The sequence below is a fragment of the Somniosus microcephalus genome, chromosome 29, assembly GCF_052327205.1.
Source record: "Somniosus microcephalus isolate GS21.2 chromosome 29, FLI_Smic_1.0, whole genome shotgun sequence".
NCBI classification, from domain to species: domain Eukaryota; kingdom Metazoa; phylum Chordata; class Chondrichthyes; order Squaliformes; family Somniosidae; genus Somniosus; species Somniosus microcephalus.
Window position 1 is genome coordinate 23,967,772 of NC_141015.1, and position 13,209 is coordinate 23,980,980.

The 13,209-nt window shown below is 45.4% G+C and overlaps 2 protein-coding genes across 2 annotated transcripts in view; one reads left to right on the plus strand and one right to left on the minus strand.

Annotated features, from left to right (window-relative positions):
• LOC147098547 (transmembrane protein 273-like) overlaps positions 1–13,209 on the minus strand; it is a 93,498-nt gene that overhangs the window by 78,109 nt on the left and 2,180 nt on the right. The window lies entirely within an intron of this gene.
• Positions 2,819–13,209, plus strand: part of c29h10orf71 (chromosome 29 C10orf71 homolog) — a 180,358-nt gene continuing 169,967 nt past the window's right edge. Inside the window, exon 1 of the mRNA XM_085970375.1 lies at positions 2,819–2,902. The gene's annotated coding sequence lies outside the window, so the exon portion shown is untranslated. The remainder of the gene's footprint in view (positions 2,903–13,209) is intronic.

Below are 13,209 nucleotides of genomic sequence, written 5' to 3' on the forward strand. Positions count from 1 at the left end.
TTAAATCGTTCTGCTATCAGCAGCGGTGTGGGGTTTAAGTGGTCCTGTAGGATTTCTACTATGCTTTTGAAATTCTTATTCACAGGCTTCTCTGGGGTTATTAGGTTTCGCAGTAACCCATAAGCTTTTGCACCCATGGAATTTAACAAAACCAGTGCTTTCCTAGCATCTGGCACTTCATTCGCCCTGCAGTACACCTCAATACGTTCCACATATGTCGCCCAATCTTCGACTTCATTGTCGAACGTAGAGATACTGCCACTCTTCGGCATCCCTGGGTGTGATTTAACTGTCAAAAATGGCGTCTCCCGCGCTTTCCCTTCTTCTCCGCTGGCACAAAATGGCGTCTCCTGCGCTTTCCTTTCTTCCCGCGCTCGCCCTTCTTTTCCGCTGCGGCTTCTAAAAATGGCGTCTCCCACGCTCTTCCTTCTCTGCGGCTCAATGGCGTCTCCCGCACTCTCCCTCCTTCTCCCCGTGGACACTGTTCAGCCCTTGAGCCCTGGCTGCGCTCTGCGCGTTTTTTTTTTCTGTGCGCCGTTCCCGTTTCCGCCGCTCGGTCCTGAACCCGGCTGCTGCTTTACCCTCTCTCTCTCCGTTTTGTTTGTCCTCGATGCCGCTCGGTTTTCAACCCCCGGCTGCGCCCTGTGTGCTTCACCCTCTATCTTACCCCGTCGACGCTGCTCGGCTTTTTCTCTGCCGTCGGTCGGCTCCAGCCACCGCTGTCCTGGAAGGGTCTGCGCTGTACCTGGTACCTGTCGTCAGTCTGTTGCTGATCGTCGTGGCTGGGGAACCAAGCCCGGCTCTCCACAGCCTCCCCTGCGATGTTCACTCTCTGCCGGACGACTGGGCGGTTGCTCGTGGTCGACGCCCGTGTTTCTGGCCTCGACTTTCTTCCACCGCCCTCCCGGAGCGAATCCTTGAAGGGAAATGCAGAATTGTAGGTAGATTCGAATCGACACTCGTCGCCACTGTTAGATCCGTGATTCTGAGAGTATGATGTTTTTCAATAACCACACGGATGCTGTAACTTAACAATCAACAGGTATTTACTGGAGTAGGGTAGTCTCAAGACTGGGGGTACAGAGGCATGCTCAAGGCTTATATACAGGTGTGGTCACTGCTGGTACTACAGTATACAGGAGCTGTAAAAGTAGTTCTCCCTTAAAGCTGCATACACTATAATCACCACACGGACTGCAGCGGTTCAAGAAGGCAGCTCATCACCACCTTCTCAAGGGAAGTCAGGGATGGGCAATAAACACTGGCCTCGCCAGCAACGCCCATATCACAGGAACAATTTTTTTTAAATGGGCTGAAGGGGCTTTTTCATCTGAACGTATAGCAGATCAAATCTTTTAGCTTCTTTTATTTTTAAGAAAACACCTAAAGGGGAGATTTACGATCTCAGAACATGCTGGGAGCATAGAAAATTGTACTTCCTCCACCCTGATTTTCTGCCTATTAACGTTAATGAATGGAAAATCCTGACTTGGCAGTGCTGAATTTCCTAACATGTGTTTTTGGCACATGCTAGGAGTACTGAAGTGGAACTCTCCCCTTCAGAATCATAACGTACACATACAGAAGAAAGAAATGAGTGACTGTTACATATAAAGTGCCAACATAATGGCCCGTATTTTCTGATGCCTACGGGTGGGTACGAGTTGTGCACACACCCATAGGGACATCGGAAATGCCTGTTTCAGGCATGCTAAGCGCACGCGCTGAAAACCGGCATTTCCGATCTGTCAAGAATCCTCTTGATATATCGGACGCCTGCCCTGGAGAAAGGCCTCTGCGGGGGGAGAGAACCTCCGCCTGCTGAAAACCCTTAGAAATCTTACGCCTGGTAAAAGCAGACGTAAGGCCTGCTTTTACCAGCATAAGAGTTTTAAAAAATTAAAAAATATATTTTTTTCACTCATTTATAATTGAAAATTACTTTAAAAAAAGGTAAGTTTATTTTTAGCCCCGTAAAAAACTTTAATTAGTTTTTTCAAAAAATTTAATTTTTGTTTAAAATATTTAATTTAATGTAATTTTAACTCATTTTAAAAACATGATGGTTTTTTTAAAATGTATTTAATGTTTTGATGTGTTTTTGGGGTGATCTCCATTAATACTTTTGACAGGTCTATCTGTCAAAAGTATGAAGGGGGATTCCCTTCTCCTATTGGCTGGCCTGGCCCACAAGATCCCAGGGACGCTTGCGAACCGCCTGCGCCCCTGGGATACCTGGGCACTGCGCATTTCGACTGTGGATAGGCCCAGCATTGGAAATGGCTGCACCTCGGGAGCCCTCAGGTAAGGGCGTAGATTTTTTCACGATAGGAGGCATCTGCACAGAGGAAGCCTCCTATTGGAAATTACGGGCCAATATCTGCACAAGTAGGCACTCTCTAAGTTTGTTATGAGTACTGCTTTAAATACATTTATGCTGCTTATTCAAAGGACAGACTTGCTGTGCATTGACTTTTATTTTCTGTGACTCTTTTTCATCCATAACTTCCATAGTTCTCTTCTCAGGTTTGTTTTCACACTGATTGCTGTGCCATGACATTGTTGGCATAAGCTTTGAGCACGTGACCTAAACTACAGGCCTGCGGTTTTCGCCCGATTCCACTGTTTTTTTCCGGCGCAGTTCCCCCGATGTCGGCGTAAACGCCGCCAAAGATCGCGGAATTTTACGCGCAAATTGCATTCAGCGCACTTCGAGTTTCCGCAATCTTTTGCGGCAGTTTTAAAAACATTGCGCGAAAAGTCGGCCCCACCCATAAAACTGGCCATGCCCCCCCCCCCAGGATGAATTAATCACCATGGCGAGTTTCTGCTAATTGCGCTCGTTTGCAGGACTTTGAGGAGGTTCCAAAAATTAAGCTGGATCTTTTGGGCGCAAGCATAGGTATGTTTTAAAAGATTTTGAGTGAATTTTTATTATAATTTATTAAGGAACAGATTACTGTACCCCCAATATAACTAGAAAATAGTTTTTAAAAGTCATTTTCAGTCATTTAAAATCGGGTTACTCACAGGTAGTGGACGAGACACGGTGATTACAATGCGTATTTTTTTGTGTTAAACCCATTTTCAGTTGTATTAATCAAACTGCACCAGGCTGCCAACCTTAAATATATCAAGGATTATTTTTTAAAGCAAATTTTTAAAATTAAATTACGTTTTAAAACGCTGCCCGCTTGCGCTGGTTCATGGCAGATTTTGTGATCGACGATATGCAAATGAGTTTGAGCGGAAACTCGGGGGTAAAAAACACTTTTCAAAATGGGCGCAATTCTGAAACTCTACCCACTTGTGTTTACTTAGTATATTACATGATTTATATTCATTATGAAGAATGCATTTCTGATATATTTTTTGCAATGTGCTATAACGTTTTAAACAAACTCATGCCATTTTTTCCTAATTGATTTTGTCATTAAAATTAGTTTAATTGTGTTATTTCCCACTTTTCAGCCATTAAAAAAAACTATTTCAATTTACCATGGGAATTCAAGCATGTAATCTGAAACAGCAATCTACAAAAATGTAGACATCATAATTGTGATTTAACAATCGTTTAATAGTAATTGTGAACTTGTTATTGTTGGCTTTGAATCAAATCTGCCAAATAAGTCATCGCATTACTGCTAGGTCGTGCAATATTAAGATATGCTATTAAGACAAATAGAATTCTTATCGAAGCAGACCATCTGGGTTTTGTAATAATTCATAAAAATCATTTAGCATACAGTATTTATCTACTCTGATCAGTTGGGTTAAGGTGCGATTTAGGCCAATTTCTGCAATAGGGTCCGAGCATTCTTGAATGCCATCAGAGTTTTCTTCTGAATTAGTCCTCGAGATGTTGAACAACACTGGCATGGCCACGCTGATTGTTTTTACAACAGAGTGGCCTGCTAGTTCACTTCATTGAGAGTCAACCACATCATGTGAGACTGGAGTTGCACATTGGTCAGACCAGACTGGTAGGGTTTTTCCATTGTAAATTGCAGCTTGAATGTGTGCCCTGTTGCTGGAGATGCTGCCCTGAGAGAAGAGGTTAAAGTAAGGTCCCAGCTGTCTGTCCGGTGATACAGGTGGATGCTAAAGATTCCACTGCACTAGTCAAAGAGGAGCATGGAGTTCCAGGTTAGCAATCCTCCTTCAGCCAACACAACCAAAAGGTAAATGAACTGTCAATTAACCCCATTACACGAGTGTGGGACACCTACAGAGTGTGAAACATTCAGGCATGTTCTTGTGATCAGGTGTCATATAAAATGCAAGTCTTATTATCTCTCCGAAGTCACAATGCAACAGTTGGCTAAGGGTCCGTAAAATGGCTGTTAATTACAACCAATATGTATAAACAAAACAATAGAACTGCGATTATAATCCAGTGGAACACAAAGAATAGCGATGAATCCAAGTACGTACATTTGAAATTTTTCAGTATCAACAGGCAATTTCACTGAAAGAAAGACTTGCATTTATGTAGCGCCTTTCATGACCACCGGATGTCCCAAAGCGCTTTACAGCCAATGAAGTACTTTTGAAGTGTAGTCACTGTTGTAATGTGGGAAACGCGGCAGCCAATATGCTCACAGCAAGCTCCCAGAAACCGCAATGTGATAATGACCAGATAATCTGTTTTTGTTATGTTGATTGAGGGATAAATAGTGACCAGGACACCAGGGTTAACTCCCCTGCTCTTCTTCAAAATAGTGCCATGGGATCTTTTACGTCCACCTGAGAGAGCAGACGGGGCCTCGGGTTAACATCTCATCCAAAAGACGGCACCTCCAACAGTGCAGCACTCCCCCAGCACCGCATTGGAGTGTCAGCCTAGCTTTATGTGCTCAAATCCCTGTAGTGTGACTTGGAACCCACAAACTTCTGACTCGGAGGCGAGTGTGCTACCCACTGAGCCACGGCTGGCACTGAACTGATGATTGGGCTGAAATGGTATTAAATTAGTTCATATATCACAATATGTATTGTTGAGCTCTGGGACTAGAACAGTCATGGACTGCATCACGCCTCACAATGTTCCCCTCGCTTGTCCTGATGATGTGCAACAAACCCACATTGTGATTTGAAAGCTTTAAACAAGTAAAAATAGCTCTGAACAACACTCTTACAAACATTGTCACTAACAAAAAGCAAATCTCCACATAGACTTTTTGCAATGCCTGTTTCTCCCATGGACCTCACATTGAGGCTGACGTTATTAGAAAAAGAATGGAAGCCGCCACAGTTAGGGGACAGGTCTCATATCTGTGATGAGGTAGTCAGCCTCAGATGGAGTGATTCTGGTGGCGTTGCATCGGTTTCAGTTTTGCTTTGCCTTAGAAGGCTGCCAGGTTCCTTACTCCTGACTGCTGCGCAGTGAACCCTGCTTGAAGCACGCATGTGGATACCAGACAAGTACATCTTCAGTCGTGATGGTCTCCACAGTCAAATAGCCCAGAGACATTCACCGTCTGGGCTCATGCCGGCCATAGAACTGTATTGCAATTCCCCACTCTCAGGAGAGGACTGATAAGGGACAAGGAAAATTATCGAAGCAGCTCACCCTTCTTAATGGTAACCAAAGAACATAAGAACATAAGAAATAGGAGCAGGAGTAGGCCAATCGGCCCCTCGAGCCTGCTCCGCCATTCAATAAGATCATGGCTGATCTGATCCTAACCTCAAATCTACTTCAACTCTCCATCCCACCCGAACCCATGTGATCTCCCGGGAGAGGCGTAAAACCAGATAAAAAACCCAATGGCCAATTTGGGAGAAAAAATCTGGGAAATTCCTCTCCGACCCATCTAGGCGATCGAAACTCGTCCAGGAGATCACTCTGTCCCTGTATTTCCTGCAGTACTTACCTTCTGTAAAAGGTGATCTCCACCCCAGCCAGGAACAGGCCCAATTTACTCTTGAAGGACTCCTAGCTGGCAGCGTGTTCCCGAGGTCTCCACTAATCCCTGTGAATAGAACCATCTCCTGAAATCTAACACAGAATTAGAACACAAGAAGTAGGAGCAGGACCAGGCTACACGGCCCCTGGGCCCGCTCCGCCACCCACAGGGCCATGACCGATCCGAACCTAGACTCATGTCCAATTTCCTGCCCGCTCCCTGTAACCCCTAATTCCCTTTACTTCTAGGAAACTGTCTATTCCTGTTTTAAATTTATTTAATGATGTAGCTTCCACAGCTTTCTGGGGCAGCAAATTCCACAGACCTACTACCCTCTGAGTGAAGAAGTTTCTCCTCATCTCAGTTTTGAAAGAGCAGCCCCTTATTCTAAGATTATGCCCCCTAGTTCTAGTTTCACCCATCATTGGGAACATCCTCACCGCATCCACCCGATCAAGCCCCTTCACAATCTTATATGTTTCAATAAGATCGCCTCTCATTCTTCTGAACTCCAATGCGTAGAGTCCCAATCTACTCAACCGCTCCTCATATGTCCACCCCCTCATCCCCGGGATTAACCGAGTGAACCTTCTTTGTACTGCCTCGAGAGCAAGTATGTCTTTTCTTAAGTATGGACACCAAAACTGTATGCAGTATTCCAGGTGCGGTCTCACTAATACCTTGTATAACTGCAGCAATACCTCCCTGTTTTTATATTCTATCCCCCGAGCAATAAAAGCCAACATTCCATTGGCCTTCTTGAGAGAAGAGAGAAGGGTACATCTTGTGAGGCTCTATTCCTGGTACGGAGCCTCACGGCATTTATTCTCAAGGCTCCACCAATATGAGAGATCCGAAACCTCAACCCAATAAGTTGGAGTCAGCAAATTGATGGTAAAACTAAAGACATTCAAGAGGATAAGTCACCAGGACCGGATGGGATGAATACTAGGATGCGGAGGGAAGTGAAGGAACAAATCATTGGAGGTATTGGCCATAGTCTTCCAATCTTCCTTAGAAATGGAGGTGGTGCCAGAGGACTGGAGAATTGAAATTTTACACCTTTGTTCAAAAAAGGGTGTAAGGATAAACCCAGCAACTACAGGCCAGTCAGTTTAACGTCGGTAATGGGGAAGTTTTAGAAACAATAATCAGGGACAAAATTAACAGTCACTTGGACTAGTGTGGATTAATTAAAGAAAACCAGCATGGATTTGTTAAAGGCAAATCGTGTTTAACCAACTTGATCAAGTTTTTTGATGAGGTAACAGAGTGGGTTGATGAGGGTAATGCGGTTGATGTAGTGTACATGGATTTTTAAAAGGCGTTCGACAAAGTGCCACATAATAGGTTTGTCAGCAAAGTTGAAGCCTATGGAATAAAAGGGACAGTGGCTGCATGGAAACGAAATTGACTAAGTGACAGGAAACAGAGAGTAGTGGTGCACGGTTGTTTTTCGGACTGGAGGAAGGTATACAGTGGTGTTCCCCAGGGGTCGGTTCTAGGACCACTGCTTTTCTTGATATATATTAATGACTTGGATGTGGGTGTACAGGGCACAATTTAAAAATTTGCAGATGACACAAAACTTGTAAGTATAGTGAACAGGGAGGAGGATAGTGATAGACTTCAAGAGGACATAGACAGGCTGGTGGAATGGGCGGACACGTGGCAGATGAAATTTAACATAAAAAAGTGCAAAGTGATACATTTTGATAGAAAGAATGAAGAGAGGACATATAAACTAAAAGGTACAATCCTAAAGGGGGTGCATGAACAGAGAGACCTGGGGGTATATGTGCACAAATCGTTGAAGGTGGCAGGGCAGGTTGAGAAAGCAGGTAAAAAAGCTTATGGGATCCTGGGCTTCATAAATAGAGGCATAGAGTACAAAAGCAAGGAAGTTATGATGAACCTGTATAAAACACTGGTTCGGCCTCAACTAGAGTATTGTGTCCAATTCTGGGCACCGCACTTTAGGAGGGATGTGAAGGCCTTAGAGAGGGTGCAGAAAAGATTTATGAGAATAATTCCAGGGATGAGGGACTTCAGTTACATGGATAGACTGGAGAAGCTGGGGTTATTCGCCTTAGAGCAGAGAAGATTGAGAGGAGATTTGATAGAGATGTTCAAAATCATGAGGGGTCTAGACAGAGTAGATAGAGAGAAACTGTTCCCATTGGCAGAAGGGCCGAGAACCAGAGGACACAAATTTAAGGTGATTGGCAGAAGAACATGAGGGGAAACCTTTCTACTCAGTGAGTGGTTAGGATCTGGAATGCACTGCCTGAAAGGGTGGTGGAGGCAGATTCAATCACAGCTTTCAAAAGGGAGTTGGATAAGTACCTGAAGGGAAAAAATTTGCAGGGCTACGGGGAAAGGACGGGGGAGGGGGACTAGCTGAAGTGCTGTTGCAGAGAGCCAGCACGGGTTCAACAAGCCAAATGGCCTTCTTCTGTGCTGTAACCTTTCTATGATTCTATGACACAAGTGAAACTTTCATCAGCAAGAATCAGTAACCGGGCTACTCCACATTCAAAGATTTAGGAGATGCTTTGTTTGACATCCTGGAGAGATGTATGTTGGATATGTTGGGGAGTTAAGGGTTAACATGTGAACTTCTTTGTATTTTAAAGCAACAGGCTTTCCAGACTTTCCAAGATATAAACAGGATGACTTTGAAATGTGGTAAAAAGAATGCATTGCTTGTTTTCTGAGATGTAAGTGCTTATGTAAGGGATTAGAGGGAGAAATTCCCCATGAGGACCATTTAGGGCGCTAAGTCAAAAATGTTTGAAAAGTTAGTGCCAGGCGCTAACCTTTTCAAACATTTGAGAAATTCCCATTTGTTGCTCCAAGAGGGAAGTGGGGCACTAAATCAAATGCTCCGCTTGCCTCTTGACGCGCAAAAGGTGGGGAATGTCCTGATCCGGGCGACGTGCTCAACAGTGCCACATGTGGCTACGTGTGGCGCTGTCGCGTTGCAGGAGCTCGTCCCTCAATTAAAGGGAAGGGCCCCATGCTTCGAGCGATGCAGTTTTTTTGGCATCTGCTGGAGCACCAGGGTGCGGGAGTGCTGTGCGATCAGCCCGTCAGATGTATTTTGCCCACAGGCAATGCCGAATACCCACCGACTAGTCTCTCACACTGTTGTGGAAATCAGCCAGCAATGTACATGGATCTGGGGCTGGTGCTATAGAGCTGCTTCCTTCAGGTGCTATTGGAATGGAAGCTGGCACCTTCCTTAGCAAGGGGACCGTGCGGCTTCTACCGAAGGTGAAGTTTGGAAGAGAAAAAAAACTAGGAAACTGAGGGCCAGTACAATAGAGCTTTTCACAAGAAATCAATTACGCTTACTTCTTATTCAAGAATTCACAAATGGCCAACTTAAAATAACTGAAATCCATCAAACTTATTTACTTCTCGAGCAACTTCTCGTCAAGCTTATTTACATGTTGTCAAAGTCAACTTATAATTTAACGAAATAATAACAGAAGACGCTGGAAAAACTCAGCAGGCCAGGCTACATCCATGGAGAGAGAAATAGAGTCAACGTTTCAGGTCAAAACCCTTCTTCAGAACTGAGAAAAGAAAGGCAGGAAAAAAAGGCTATCTGTAGTGTATGTACTTTGCAGAAGGAGCTATATTCTGCAGCCCCTGTATACTGCAGTACCAGTAGTGACCACCCCTGTATATAAGCCTGCGTAGTAACTTTGCATAGTAGTTCCAGTTTTGTCTCCACTCAGTAAACACCTGTTGTAACCAATTCCTGCAGTCCGTGTCTCAATTACACACGGACATAATACTGGCGACGAGCAGATCCGAACTTACCTACAGTCTGCACCACCTCATGGGGATCCATCCCTGAAGCGAAGTTGTCAGAGGTCGAGGCCAGAAGGAAGAAGGAACGAAAAAAAAACAACAACAAAAACAGAAGAAACGAGCGTCGACCGTGGGCAACCGCCTCTGATTCATCGGATTTGAAGATTGCAGGAGAGGCTGTCGAGAGCGGGGCTTGGTTATCCTGTCTATGGTGTTCCAGCTAATCGGGCTGGTGGCAGGTAGTACACTGATCCTTCCTGGGCTGCGGCGGGCTAGAGCTCGATCGGGTGGCTTTTCAAAGGGGCCGAGCAGCGTTGACGGGAAGAGGAGAGAGAGAGAGAGGGTGGAGCACACAGGGCGCGGCCGGTGCTACGAAGCCAGGCAGCGTACAGACCCGAGAAGAAGGAGGAAAGTGTCCCGTAGGGTTTGCTCTGACAACGGGAAAATAAAAGAAATTAGAAGCGCAGAAAGCCGCGAGGAGCTGCAGTTTGCCACGGGGACCGCGGAGAGCGGCGTTAGCAGCAGCGCGGGGGGGAAGTGCGTGAAGACCATAGGGCGTCACCATCAAGGCATAAAAACACCAGCAACAGCGCTAGCAGCAGCGGAGAAGACAGAAAGCCCGGGAGGCGCCATTTTAATCCAGCGGGGAAGAAGGCAAAGCGCAGGAGGTGCCATTTTGTTAAATCGGGGAAGAAGGCAAAGCGCGGGAGGTGCCATCTTAGATTTCCAAGATGCCGAAGACTGGCAATATCACTGCCTTCGATAATGCAATAGAAGACTGGACCACGTATGTGGAAAGAGTCGAAGTATATTGCAAGGCAAACGAAGTAGCCGATGAGAAAAAGGCATCGGTACTATTAAACTTAATGGGCGCAAGAATGTACGGCCTATTGCGGAACCTGATCGCTCCAGCCAAACCGATGGCGAATAGTTTTAACGAAATTGTTGATATCCTACAGGAACACCTAAATCCTACATCGCTGCTGATAGCAGAAAGATTTAAATTCCACAGGAGAAATCAGCATAAAGATGAGAGCAATGCTGATTACCTTACGGAACTACGCAAGCTATCAAAGCACTGCCAGTTCGGAGCAGGACTGACAGACACTCTACGGGACAAATTTGTCTGTGAACTCTTGAGTGAAGGAACCCAGAAGAGGTTACTCTCAGAGAAAGAGCTGACGCTGGATAAGGCTTTCAGCTTGGCAGTATCGTACGAAGCAGCAGCAAGGGGAGCTGTGGAAATACAGCAAAAGCCACAGGAATACGGCACCCTGAAATGACACGGGGATTTGAAAAATGTTATTGCTGCGGCAGAACAACCCATGACCAGAAGGACTGCTGGTCCAAAGACAAAATATGCAGGCAATGCGGAAAGATGGGACACATTGCACGAGTTTGCAGGTCTGGAAGGAAGACTAACGACAACAAAAAGGCTACTAAGGAACAGTACAGGAAAGTACAAAAGATGACGGACAGTAGTTCCAAAGACCAGAAGAGCGATAGTGAATCCGGGAACAAGAGACTAAGCTGTCTCAAACTTCACAACGTAATCGCGAAAGAGGATCACCAAACCATTTGGGTCACCCTCACGATAGCAGGGTCCCAAGTCAAAATGGAATTGGATACAGGATCAGCCCTGACCGTCATGAATCGATGAGACTACGAGCGGCTATTCTCACACATACCCTTGAAAGAGGCATCCATTGTCTTGAAGACGTATACGGGGCAGAAAGTATACCCCAGAGGGAAAATAAGGGTGCCTGTCGAATACAACGGCAAAGAAATACAGAAATTGTATCTGTACATACTGCAAGATGGTGGACCACTGTTATTGGGACGTGAATGGATCAGAAAGATAAGTTTAGACTGGCACTCCATTCAGGCACTGACTGTGGCTGGTAAAAAGGATGACGACATCACACCTGGAAGATTGTCAAAAATCTTAGCTAACGCTAAAGAGGTATTTCATCAAGAACTGGGAACTCTTAAAGGTGTAACCGCCTCGATAAAAATAGAAGAGAATGCAATCCGCAAGTTTTTCAAAGCAAGACCGGTACCGTATTCAATTCACCCAGCTGTCGAGGCAGAGCTGGAGAATCTGGAGAATGCAGGCGTGTTATCTAAGGTAGACTGGAGCGAGTGAGCGACACCCATCATTCCTGTCATGAAAAAAATGTTAAACAATAAGCCTGAGGAGCCAAGGAAGGTTCGCATCTGTGGGGACTTCAAGGTGACAGTGAACCCAGTCCTTCACACAGTACAGTATCCTCTTCCGAGGATAGAAGATATTTTCGCCTCACTATCTGGAGGGAAGCGTTTTACAAAAATTGACCTAGCACAAGCATATTTGCAGATGGAAGTTGAAGAATCCTCTAGGACGTATCTCACGATAAACACTCACAAAGGTCTTTACCAGTATAATCGACTGGTATTCGGAGTAGCATCAGCTCCGGCTATATGGCAAAGAGCGATGGAACAAGTCTTGCAAGGGATTCCGGGGACCCAGTGTTACTTGGACGACATCCTAGTGACAGGTGAAAATGACAGTGAACACCTTGCCAACCTAGAGCAGGTGCTCACTAGACTAAGAGAACACGGGCTACGAGCCAATTGCCCCAAGTGCGAGTTTTTTAAGAAACAGATATCGTATTGTGGCCACGTGATTGACGAAGAGGGGTTACATAAGTCACCTGACAAAATTGAAGTGGTAGTTAAGGCTCCAGCGCCTGAAAATGTGTCGCAACTGAGGTCATTCCTAGGATCAGTGAATTACTAACATAAGTTTTTGCTGAATTTGTCCACAATTCTGCACCCACTGAACGCCCTACTACAAACTGGAGTGGCTTGGAAATGGAGCGATGAATGTAAGCGGGCCTTTCAGAAGAGTAAAGACCTAATCTCTTCAAGAGAAGTATTGGCTCACTACAACCCATCACTACCGATAAGACTGGCGTGTGATGCGTCTCCCTACGGCATTGGAGCGGTACTGTCACAAACTCCTTGATGGTTCAGAGTGGCCGATAGCTTTTGCGTCACGCTCGTTAACTTCAGCCGAGCGTAACTACGCCCAGATTGACAGAGAGGGCCTCAGCCTGGTGTGGGGGGTGAAGAAGTTCAATCACTACCTGCACGGTCAGAAATTTACTCTACTAACTGATCATCAACCTCTTGTCTCCATTTTCAACCCTCAGAAGGGCGTCCCGATAATGACAGCACAACGGCTACAGAGGTGGTCCCTTTTCCTAGGGGCACACCAATATGACATCGAGTACAAAGGAACTAAACAGCATGGGCATGCTGATGGATTGTCGCGCCTACCGTTGCCGACAGTGGAAGAAGCACCTGCAGTGGATCCTGTGGAGATATTCCACTCAACCATAGTGGAATGTCTACCTGTGACGAATGCAAACATAGAAAAGGAAACACAAAATGACCTGACACTCTCCAGGGTCTATGATTTAATGGTGAAGGGATG